Source organism: Neopsephotus bourkii, unplaced genomic scaffold (assembly GCF_033783945.1).
Source record: "Neopsephotus bourkii isolate Nb327-2 ecotype Australia unplaced genomic scaffold, CSIRO-AGI_Nbou_v1 NB_908, whole genome shotgun sequence".
In the NCBI taxonomy this organism is placed as follows: Eukaryota; Metazoa; Chordata; class Aves; order Psittaciformes; family Psittacidae; genus Neopsephotus; species Neopsephotus bourkii.
Genome location: NW_026901402.1, coordinates 2,711,717 through 2,724,044, shown reverse-complemented (window position 1 = coordinate 2,724,044; position 12,328 = coordinate 2,711,717). Strand labels below are relative to the sequence as shown.

The 12,328-nt window shown below is 44.9% G+C and overlaps 1 protein-coding gene across 8 annotated transcripts in view; it reads left to right on the top strand.

Annotated features, from left to right (window-relative positions):
• The first annotated feature begins 3,327 nt into the window (after nucleotides 1-3,327).
• Nucleotides 3,328-12,328, top strand: part of MYT1L (myelin transcription factor 1 like) — a 315,455-nt gene continuing 306,454 nt past the window's right edge. For 3 of the 8 annotated variants that reach the window (XM_061357565.1, XM_061357559.1, XM_061357563.1), the window contains exon 1: nucleotides 10,018-10,609. The gene's annotated coding sequence lies outside the window, so the exon portion shown is untranslated. The other 5 variants (XM_061357560.1, XM_061357561.1, XM_061357564.1 and 2 more) reach the window with 5 other exon arrangements.

Sequence of the window (12,328 nt, the reverse complement as noted above, 5' to 3'; positions counted from 1 at the left end):
CAGGTAAACAGTCTGCTGTTAGGCTGGGAAATATACCTGGTAGCTCTTGAAAGCATAGATATTTCAAATGGACAGCAAAGGGTTAAAACTTAATAAGGAGTGGGCAGGAGGAAAGGAAAAACCCTAGGCAGAATGTCTCCACACAGAGAAACAGAGAACAGTTAATTTGTGCTCCAAACTGCCAAGGACAGCAGAAAAAAGCAACTCATATAAATAATTAAAGCAGAGATTAGATAAATATTTGGGGAGGGGGTACTGTGACTGTGTAATTGCTAATGCTGAGGAGAGGTGGATTTCTGTGCTTCCTGGGCCCTTTTGTTCTAAGCTTTCCTGCAGCCCATTACTTAGTAGCCTGCCACATGCCATCATTTTTTAGTGTTTAAACCACATTTTTTTTTAGATTGCATAAGAATGAATTGTAGAACACAGGCTGGGATGTGATTCTGTCGTGCAATCTGGCTTTATGATTCATTCATTTTCCCAGACTTTATTTCTCCAGAGTGGGTCCTGGGTTGGCATCCTGAGCCCTGCAAAGATCCAGAGGGCTGAGTGGAAGGAATATAAATGCTTCACTGGAGCCAGACTCAGGCTGGGGCAGTTGCTGTCAATACACTGAAGTTCAAATACATTGACAGAGGGGTGGGGGAGGTGTTCTGCAGTGCTGCAGATCCCAGGAATGCCTTATCTTGGGAGCATAGAATTAGGATTTTTTTATATGCTCATTAACACAGTTGTTTCTTTTTTTTAGAGATAAACAGCTATAACATCAGGTAACCAGCAGAGCCTGAGTTTTATTGTTTAAAAGGGGAAAAAACAGACATATTTTAGTAACAAGGAGCAGCTTCACACATGGTTATATATATAATATATATGACAGCTAAACGCTATATGAGATTAAACTTGAAGTGAATATTCAACAAATTAAATATTTTTCTATTGAAGGAAAGGGAAGCAAGCAAGCAGCCTACATTGAAATATTAAATGTTCAATGCAGATTCTACAACAAAGACCTTAAAAAGAAAGCTTTTATTAAAATACTCTTCAATGATCACAAATACTTGCAAATACATCACAGGGCACAAGAGCTCTATCAATCTACCAGTTAAACTGCCTTGATTTTTCATGTTTGTTTTCCTATGTTCGCATTCCTATCTTTCACGGCACGAATTGGTAACCTTACAAAAGCATCCCACAGGAATGGGAGGGTTCCGTGCCCCGACAGCGGCTGTGGTGATCCCGGGGTGTCACCGGGTACCATGCGGTGCCTGCGCTCACCCCGTGCGCTGGCTATAGCTCAGGCACTGCAGCCAGCCCTGCGCGGCGAGCCCAGCCTGGCGCTCTTCGAGACGGGGAAATGCAAGGTACCATTTTTTATTTTTTTTTTTTAGCAGACTGTAAATGATTCCTATTCTTTGCTCCACAGAACATCCGATGTGGTGTCCAATCGGCTGAGAAGGCTGCACAGACGTCAGTGTCTGTGCGTGTGTGTGTGTCTGCACAGCCAACTGCAGCTGGAACCTCCATTAGAGCAGCCCTATTGATTTCTGGCTCACACTGCAGTAGCAGGGCTAGAGTGCAGGGCGGGGGAAGAAATAGGCGGGGTGTGTGTGTGTGTGTGTGTGTGTGTTTGTGGAGTGGAAAGTAATCCCAGAGGCTTAAAAACGGGAAATAGGCACATCGGGGTGTAGGTGCATATGTGCAGCATATACATGCCGGTTTCCAGAGATATGCTGCTGAGCAGTTTGCTTAAAAAATCCCCACCAAAGCCAACAACAAAAATCCCCAGGCAGAGTGACCCCTATACCTCAGGAATCAACAGTCTCCCCAGGTTTCAGATCCTGTGCATGCACGGATTGATGGTTTTTGATGCTGAATTTTGCACACAGTTACTATTTTAGCGAAGGACTACAGGAGATGAGCACTTTAAATGGCTCTTTCTCTATGCATGCGCTTGTCTGCTTGGGGAAGATGCAAGGGGAGCCTGGGGGGGGGGAAGGGGGGGGGAATAGGAATGCAGCTTGGAGTCTGTCAAACAGTGCAGAGAGAGCTCCAGGAAGTTGTTCTGCGTCTGCTGGCAGTCATTTTCTCGTGATGCATAATGCACAAGGTGCCATTGCAAGCTGAGGTGCAAAAGCAGGGGGGAAAATGATGTTTCTGGTAGTGACTGAGCTTTCCCCTTCCTCTGAGGTTTCTTTCCCAGCTAATATCTGGGAATAATTTATAGCTGCATGTTAATATGGTGTCTTGGTATTTCAGCACATCTGTGAAGAAAATCCCTGCAAAGCAAGTGTGTCTTTTCACAATCACTGTATGCCAGTCTGGCAAACTCTAGCTGTGAGCAGCACACAAGGAAGGGGGGGGATACCCCCCAGCACAGTTCTCTGTTTAGAGGGTGGGTGAAGAGGCGACTGTAATACCTTTAAAAACCCAAAAGGCGGTAAGCCATTATTAGCAAAAGCTATATTGAGCATGCTTGCCAGACAGGCAGCGCAGCTCAGCTCTAGTTCCGCCCAGACATGTGCCTTGCCATTTTCATTTTAATCAGTCTGCTCAGGATGGCTGCTGATTCATTTTGCGGGATGGCCCCCTGGGAACCAAGGTGGAAGCCTGAGGCGAGCTGCTATTGCATCAATGCAGCACTTCACATCAGACACAGGGACGGGAGGAAAGACTTCAGCAGTAGATAGAGTTCAAAATACCAGCCTCGCTATTAAAAAACAAACCAGCACCCCCCTCCAACAAATACAATCGCCGTGGAAGTAATAATAATTAAAAAAAAAAGAGGAAAACCCAACAACACCCCCACCCACCCTACCCCCACCCTCCCACCCCCCATAATCATGAAATAAACCACAATTAGAGGAAAAAAATCTTTTCTGCTCCTTCTTTCCTTCCCTTCATACCATGAAATCACTGGAGCTACCATTTCTTTTCACAGCTCGTCGTTTAAAAAGAAAAAGGACGCTCTCTATTTCTCTATTTACCTGATAACTAGCTGGGGGTGGGATACCTGATTTAGCTGAAGACTTTGATTTGTGGGATTGACAACCTTATTATGCAGTGAGCTTATTATTGATATTATTCTGCTCTCGGTTGCCATGACCACCTTGTGAGAGACATTCAATTTTCTCTCTTCCATCATCATTATCTATGAGGCCATCTGTTGTGGAAAATGAATTCAGCCTCATTTGCATGACTGATAAGCAAATTTTTTTTTATCTATTTAACAGAAGGTCATATGCCGGGGATTTGGAGCTGGTGAAAAAAAAAAAAAAAAAAAGAAAAGTGGAGGAAAAAAAAAAAAAGGCATCTCGAGAGGATGAGTGGGAGTGCGTGCATTAGAGGATGTATGTGGAAGTAAAACAGATCCCTCAGGCCTGCTAGCCTATCCTACTTCATTTGTCATTCCTGCCAGGGCGACATTTTTTTCCCCCTAAGCTTCTGCACACTAAAGAGAGTGAGAGCTTTTTCCCTGCAGTCTTCTTGAAGCCCCCCTGATTTTTTTTTTACTCAGTGTTGGTGGGTGTATTTAATTTTTTTTTTTTTTAATTCCCTGGAACATGGGGTATCTTTTCAGTGTTCAATGAAGAAAAAAGCAGCCTTTTCTGGGTCTCTGTGGTATGCTTCTTACTCCTCATCCTTTCAAAGTTGTAGTAAGCCAGGGTGTTTCTTAGCCATGCTGAAATGTCTTGTTATGTTTAACTTGTAAATGGTTAATGGTGCAGGTGTGGGCTGTGTTTTGTGCAGGGTGGGGGTTGATTCTTGTAGCTAACTGGAAAGATTATTGTGATTTTTGCAGTCGTTCTGTAGCTTGTACTTAAGTATCCATTGTTTGCTCTTTTCAAGTTCTTTTGGCAATACTGCTGTGCAGTCAAAATTGTACTGGGCTGTAGAATAGCTGATAAAAAATCCTAAAGTGTGTGTTTACTATATGAACGCATAATGTTGCATGCATTAAGCATGTTGTTGTTTATATAAACTTACTGCATGTTGGACAGTACTTGTTTGATATGGAGAACCCGAGACAAAAACTTCACAGATTGGAATGCTCAATCATAGCAGAGTACAATTAAATAAAATATTAGAAGATCCTAGGTTTTTAAACAAGAATGCTGTTTGAAAACAATGGATTTGTACTTTTAAATAGGCACACTCGTGTAGAATAGCATTTTGAAAGAACACTGTCTTCAGTGTTCCATATCTCTTAGAGTTTTTCTTCAAAGGGAAAAAGCTTTGTAAATAAGGGATGGTTAATTCAGTTAAATTTTAAAACATCATAGTTTATACTTCCATTTTTAAATAGTTAAGATAAATAGGACTGTAGTCCCTATACATTTAGTGCAGAAATGTTACTGTATTATTTTAGTGCTGAAAAGTAACTGAAGAGTAGGAAAGAAAACAGATTAGTAAAAAAAAAAAAAAAAAAGAAAAAAAAAGACTTTGTCTCCTGTGGAAAAGATGTTACACAGGTTTGCTTCTTTTATTTGTCACTAACAAAGATGAAACTTAATGGAACAGAAACATGCAATTTTCTTCTGAGTGCTGAACAACGTGCATAGCTTTCTCTATGGAAAGAGGATTTTTTAAATGTTTGTTTTCTGCAGAAGTAGTGTGTGCATGAAAGTAACAGTTTTACATGATAAATGCTTTGCATGGTTGCCAATACTCCTTTTAAAAATAGAAAAGGAGATATGCAGTACTCTCTTTCTTGCAAATAAATACACTTGGACTTTATTTATAATCCACAGGGAATCTCTTTCTATATTTTGTCCTTGCAACAGAGAAATGGTCATGGGTGCTGAATTTCAGGTGGAAAGAAGTTTCACTTTTACTGAGATTAGCTGGAGATCGGACACTGACTTGTCTACATTAAGTGACTTTTTCTAAATTACTTGATTAACATTCCTCTTTTTTTTTTTTTTTGTTTTGCTTTAGAAAACACCCCGCAACCGATCTAGCATTAACTTGTCATGATAATCTATTGCTAGGAGTTGTTTAATGGGCACTCTTTTCTTCTGCCCCTCTGATTTCAGAGAGTGTATTTCTTGTAGATTTTTAAAAAAGGAATAAGATTTAATACTCCTTTGACATCCGCCATATTTATCATGCCTCTTGGTATTTGCGGTGGAAGTTGGGTCACAGAACTAGTCGCACACTCGGAGTTCAGTACAGTGCAGCTCTGGCGGGGGGGGTGGGGGGGGGGGTGTTGTTAGAAGCGGGGCGAGTTTCCTCAATGGACTTCAGCTGGAAGTAACAGGATACTGTGTATTAGCAGGCTGTGTTATCGTGCGCAAAGGTTGAGGGCTCTATCTTATCCCCTCCTCCCCCCTCCACTTCAGTTGTCAGCATCTTCCAAAGGCTGGCAAATAACGCCTGATAAAGTTCGGGAAAAGACTAATGGGTAACACTGTCTGCTCCCTTCCCCTGCACCCCAAAAGTTAATTACCAAGCCTGGTTGGATTCCTCCTTGCCACCCTGACATCTGACTGCTGCTAATTCACTGATTAATCTCATTAACGTGATTAGAGCAGGATTTGGAGTTGGCTGCCATTGTTCTTCAGACAGCGCCGTGAAGCCCGGGCGCCCGCCGCCCCAGCCCGGCGCGGGCCGTTCAGCACCGGGAGCTGTCCGCAGCCAACGGCTCGGCGCCGCCGCACCCCCTGCCCCGGCCCCTGCGCTCCCTGCGGGCACAGCGGGAGCAGCGCTGCGCCGGCCCGCGGGGCGATGCGGGCAGAGCTCTTGGCACCGCATCGAATCTTTGCCTCTGAGTACTGCTCCAGTTCTTTTACAAGCTGTCTCGGAGTGCGGTTTGTTTGGTCGCAGAGATCCTTGGAGCAGTGCAGTTTAAACAGCACTTCCCTGCAGTCGGGCAATTTAACTCTCAGAATGCGAGGGACATTACAGGTGTTGCCATACTTAGCCAGACTTTCTCTTCGCAGTCAAAGAGCTCTTTGTTGAGCTAAGTGCTTTAATTTGTCTTTTTCTTTTTTTTTCTTTCTTTTTTTTTTTTTTTTTTTTTTGCAAATAAACAACGTACCCATCTTATCACCTTAACATTACGTTTGCCCTCACCATCAGAACGATTGTGCCCGAGGTCTTTCCTGCGTCTGCCCTGAAAATCCTTCCTCCCTCCTTTACCCCCTAGTTTTCCGGAGTTCGACAATAGGAAGCATTTTATCAATCGAAACTTGATCTTTAAGATCTTTTTGAGGTTTCGGTATATACATAAATGACTTCTGCAGTTTGCAAATGCAACAGTGTTTTATATTCAAGCTTGCAGCTTAGAAGGTTTTAACTCAGGCTAGGAATAGCTTCTTTAAAATAAGGCACTTGACACAGCATCAGGGCATGGTCTGCTCTGCCCTGTTTGGTATTTTGACTTTTATTACCTAGAAGTTGCATTGTTATCCTTTAATAGCTGCCAATCGCACATGCGCAGTAACTTTTTCTTTTTTTCTTTCTTTCATTTCTATCTTTCTTTTTTTTTTTTTTTTTATAGCTCCTCTTTCATTTGTATTCTTTACGAGCATGACCCTGTACTGGAGACTGAAGCCACACATTAAACTCTATTGTGTGAATAATTTGCCAGGACGAGCAGTGAACTCCTGCAAATCACTAAATTAAAAATACTCCTAAGACAGAGTGTCCTGCTGAGGAAAAGGTGGGATCTATTAAAGAACAGTACATTTTGAAAAGATCTGAGTATAGTAAATGTCAGTGAAACCCCTGCAGCCGTTACAATCTATGGACAAATAACAATTTACGTTCAAAACTGCACTGAAACCGAAAAAGCCGTTTGCCTTTTTTTTTACTACAGCTTTGACTTCCATGTAGTTTTTAAGTCACTGGTACCATATTCTCAGTAGGGTTTCTTATTTTCTTTTCATTTCCTTTTCTTCCCATCTCTTTCCCACCCAAAATCAAAAGCCCAATGAGTAAAGTATTGTCTTCTTAACTGCCTTGGAGAACTATACATTTAAAAGATATATAAAATAGGAGTGTACAGGTTTTAACAGTGACAGCCACAATATGCAGGCCAATTAAGGCTGCTCGTTAGAAAGTATATTCTTGTAATACTCCTGTCAAGCTGAAATTGTACTCCCTTTTGACAGTAGTGGGTTCTTCTGATGCTTGAATCCTGCTTGCTGTGTTTGCCTAATATTTCAGGTCTTGTTAAAAACTGCTACCAGCGGGAAAGTGCAAGAAATTGAAGGTTTTCCAGAATACTTTACTTTAAATTTGCTAGCCTGGCTAATGTAACCTTCAGGAAAAATACTGTGCTCTCGTTAACACTGCTTAAACATGACCTGCATCTCCTTTTCCCGATGGATAGTGTGCGTTGACGAGACATAGGCTGGGGGAGGGAGAATCCAAACCACAACATTAAACCCATACCCTAACCTCTTGTAGAGTATAATTAGGCCAATGAATCACTAGTCTCCCAATTTTATTTATTCTTTATTCTTTTTTTTTTTTTTCTTACACACTGGTCTTTTTGTAATTGTTTCTTATTTATGCAGCCCCCCCCGTTGCCCCCCCCTTTAACTCTCACTAACACAGGATATATATACTTTCTGCCTCAATTAAAGCAAGCATTGGTTTTGTCATCAGTGAGAGAAGCACCAGGCCGTTCCTTTGTGCCATCCCCAAGGCTGGAAGTGATGATGAGGGCTCTTTCCCCAGCTAAATCACCTTTTACAAATCTGAAAACAGATTTGACGTGTGTGCCACATAGTCCCCTTCACTGTCTTACTAAGGCTAGCCAGGATCCAGCATAAGGAGGTTAGCTTTATTAGAGGAAGAAGACAAGCTGTGACTTGTGAAAGCGAACACAGCTATCCAAAGATTCTGCATGTAAACCCTACGTTAGGAAAGGACGAGATCCATTTGGGGGTGCCGCTACCCCTATACGCTCACAGAGAGGCTGGTTCGTCCCCAGGTGTGCGTGTGCTTCTCAGGCTACATAGATTTGGGTGGAAAAACCCCAGGCTGACATGCCCGCCCTCGCTGCGACGCAGACATGGTAGCTCTCTTTCGCGTTGCGAGGAGGCTCCTCACCCCAACCCCCCGCAGACCAGACCCGCTCCCCCCAGCCCTGCGCGGCCCCCTGCGCGCTCCCCATCCGCACCTGCGGCCCGGCTGCGCCGCCGCTCCCGAGGGCTCGGAGCCTTGGCCTCGGGGGAACCCAGCGAGAGCGGGGAGATGTAATCAGAGATGACAGAAAAAAATGGGGGGGGGGGGGGGGACGGAAAAAAAAAACCCAAACCAACAAACCAACAACAAACCCCAAACCAAAAAACACCGAACCAAGAGCGAGGTGGAGATGGGGGGCGGGGGAAGAGACACGTAAGTCCCCTTTTTTTGCTTTCCGAGGGAAACACTGCGTTGTCCACCAAGAGCATGGAAGTCTTGAGGGCTCTGCTGTTTTTAGTCCCGACCTCAGCAGGCTCTCTTCTGAATCTCTGTGGCGAGCTTCCCTTCCCAACCCCCCCTCCCCTCTGCTGCCGTCGGGGTGCGGCAGTGAAGCTGCTGTGATGGCTCGGGATGCAGAGGGCTGGTACGCGGCGGGGCTCGCCCTTCCTCCAGCCCGCAGTGTGTGTGGTTCCTGGCAGGGCTGGTGGGGAGGGAACGGTAACCTCTGCAGTACCCGGTATGTCTGGTCTCCACCCGTCAGGCAGCGGGCTCGGGGGGGATTACCTCCCAGGGATGGAGAAGGGTGTTCCCTGTGACTTTTGGGTCAGGCTACTCCGCCTCTGTGGCGGCCAGAGGGGTCTGCGAGCGGGTTGCCCGCACCGAGCCCCGCCGCGCAAGGGGGAGGAGGGAGGAGAAGGAGGGTGCGGGGCGGAGGGGGCTGCAGCAGCACAATGGCATTGAGGAGAGCAGCGTGCGTGTGTGCAGGGAGGACGCGGGCTGTGGCTGTGCGCTGGCCAGGGTCCTTCAGTGCCGAGCGGCCGGACGGGCAGGAGCCTCTGTGCTGCCGGGGCTGGCAGGGCGTGCGGAGCAGTGCCTGCGTTCGTGCCTGTTCCCTTGCGGGTGGGGCCGCGGCCCCGCGGGAGGATCGCAGCCCGTCACGCTGCTGCCGAAATGACATTTCGGGGACAAGTTTAAAGGAAGTGGCTCCCCGCTTGTCAGGGCGCTCCCATTGCAGGGGCGTCAGGCTGCCCGGGGGCGAACCCGCAGGGAGGCTGCCCGCGGGAGGGGGGCGCCGGCGGAAACCTCCGCAATAGTGTGGCGAGGCTGTGAGGTGCCTCTTCCCAGTTATTGTCTGCGTGACACGTTTAGTAACGCGGTCCCTGAGTAAGCGGAGGCAGCGGGAGCCACCGAATCCACGTCAAACTGCTAGGGAAAAGGCTGTCAAGGGGCACATGCAGAGCTGTCCCTCTCTGCGTGCGATTCCTTGTTTATGTTTGGGTTGTTGGTCACATAGAGCTGAGCCACTTGGGTCGCTAATGGTGTAAGTCTGCTGATCTTCTCCCCTGGAAACAGTTCTTTTCTTTTGTTTCAAAGGGGAGAAGATGGTGTGAGCAGGTAAAATAAGCAAGGCTTCAACAGTCCAGATGAATTAACACCATAAAACCTGGAGTGGTACCCCAGCTTCAAAACAGTAATGGTTTTTAATCATTATTTTATTTTAAAGACACATTTAGAGGGTTAGATATAGTTGTGGGGTTTATTTTCCTTTTTTTTTTTTTGGGGGGGGTGTGGTGTGGTGGTGGTGGGAGAAAGGGGTTGTTCTATAACGGAGACACCATTTTACGCCGGCAGCCGCGGCAGGGGAGTATTTTTCGCCGTTTGCTTTCCGGGTCTGCGGCGTTTTGTGTTTCCCCTCTATTCGGTGGAATACAGCGCCGCCGGGAGCCCGGCCCGGGGTGCCGGGGAGGGCGCGGAGCGCGGCCCCAGCCCTGCCCGCCTCCCGCCGCGCCGGCGGGGCTGGGCCTGCAGCTGCGGCCGCCGCGGGGCCGGCAACTTGGGTGCGCGTCGCAGTGCTTAAAGGATGCGGGCTGAGGCTGGGTAAGTCAGCGGTCTGCTACGGACACTGTTCTGCGGCAGTAATGTGGTCTCTGAGGGAACGCGGGCTTGATGCATGCTGCGCTGCCGAGGCTTCCTCCCGCCCGTCGCCTCTCTGCTGCTCTTAAATGGAGGTTACAGTTGATCCGTCAGCCACAGAGCTGCACGCATGCCCATCTTCTCGGCGTTCAGTGGTGGCAACTTATTAATTTCTGCCTTCGACTTCAGGCCCGTTGGTTTCCTGTCTGAAAGCATTATTACTTTTGTCCATATGGCAAAATAATTAGCATACAGATGAGAAGGGATCCTGCCTCTGAGCCTCAGTCGCAGGAGAAGATGTGCAGTGGAAAGTTGATTGGATGAATGGAGAACAAATGGTGGGCGTTCAAAAGCATTAGGAGAGTTTTGTTGTCGTGGAGCAGGTTTGTCAGTTCTCTGGTTGAATCTCGTAAGATGGAAGGCAGGGCGGCTGGTGCCGAGGAGACGACTGCTTGACAGACTGGCCTACTTGAAGGTGCACGTTTGGACTGCATGCGTAGATAATTCGTTTGGACTACTTTGGTTTGCAGTTCTACGGCTTTCCCTTTGCTATTCCCTCAAGGTAAATATGTCCTTTTATTACGGTTGTTGTTTGCAGGGCACTTTGCTGTTGTTCACAAAGTGATGGAAAGTTCAACTCTTTGGGCAGTTAACAAAAGAATAGCTGGGGTTTGTGTTTCTCCTCTTCTCCAACCCCAGCTCCTCAACACCTTCTCCTGTGCACAGAGCTGGAGGAGGCTGAGCAGACCAGGGCTTGATCCTGCTCCCACTGAAGTCAGCGGGGAGTTTTGATATTGCTTCCAGTGAAAACGGGATCCAGCACTCAGTGGCTGTTTTAATAACAACTGCTGGAAATGTCAGATTTCTGCTTCCTATTTTCTAGCACAATGTGGGCAGACCTGTAAAATTAGCAACTACTGCTTCAGTGAAAGCCCAGATGTGATTAGTTTTGATTGGTGTGGTGTGCATTTTCTTGGCTGAAATGGAAAAAAAAATGCTTATTTAACACAAACTTACTGGTAATGCTAAAAGCTGAAGTTACTGATTGACAGATTACTAGTGGTTCTTTCAGCTCCAAATTCCTGTTATATACGTGTCCTTATAAAGGCTTCTTTATTGAAAGGAGAAAGCAAAAGAAGAAAATAAACAAGCTGTCTTTGAATTACTTTTTTTTTTTTTTTTTTTTTTTTTGCCAGATGATAACACTGAGTCAGACTGGAATCCCACTTCTTGAACAGAGCATCCATTGACAGGCATTTCTTATATAATCCTGATGCTGTGTATAAAATATGGAGCTTCAATTTAGTTACCTTTATTTTTTTTTAAGTGGTCATTTAGGAATATTTTATCCAATTTTAATGGTTCTTAATCCCCTTTAAAACAGTGATTTTCATTTTAAGTGACCTAATTTTAAAACTACAGTCAAGGAGGGGGTTAAGTAGAAATTATTACCCTTTAATTGTCTTTACATACTTCTTGTGACTATTGTAGAACTGTTTAATGAATGATTTGCTTTAATTTGAGAGGTGTGGGGGTTTTGTAACCTTTAATGGTGCTGTTTTGGAGAACAACAGCACACAGTTCCAAACCATATTTAGTTTTTACCTCTCTCTTTTATTTTTTTTAATCGACATTTCAGTGTTGTGTGGTAGTTTCTTTTCAAAAATTATCAAACAAATAGAAGTCTTTGTCATGTCACTCTGCAAACAAACAAAAAAAGATAATATTGGAACAAACTGTTAACCCTTAGTGGACAGTCAGAAGGTACTCCTGATGGTTTATCAAGGTTCAAGTTTGGAATGATAAGGTTAAACTTGGTTGCTGTGCTGTAGTCTGGTGAATATGTATGTTTATGCTTGTTTGCAATATGACACATTTAAAAACAATTGAGATGGCAACATAACACTTCTAACATTAGAAATACAGGCTGATGTAAGACTATGCAATAAACCAGGGGTTTTCACTAGGAAAAAGTAATGATTATATTTTTCTAAAAACTGCATTGATTTATCAAGTGAAACAAAGAGGAGTAAATGATTATAATGAGTAAATGCAGAATTCATACATTTAAAACTAACCTAAGAGTAAATTCAATTTTGTATGTATTTTACATCCTGAACTTTCTGGAGAGTGAATGTTCCTTTTTTCTCCCCCATTATTTTAACCAACAAGGGCAATAGTTAAATGCTAAACGTTTGCAGTGGTTTCTTTGTTTTAGATTCAAATACCCAGTTATATACCCACATTTTCAAAAAGGGCATCAGTTTTATTGTAGTAGTTC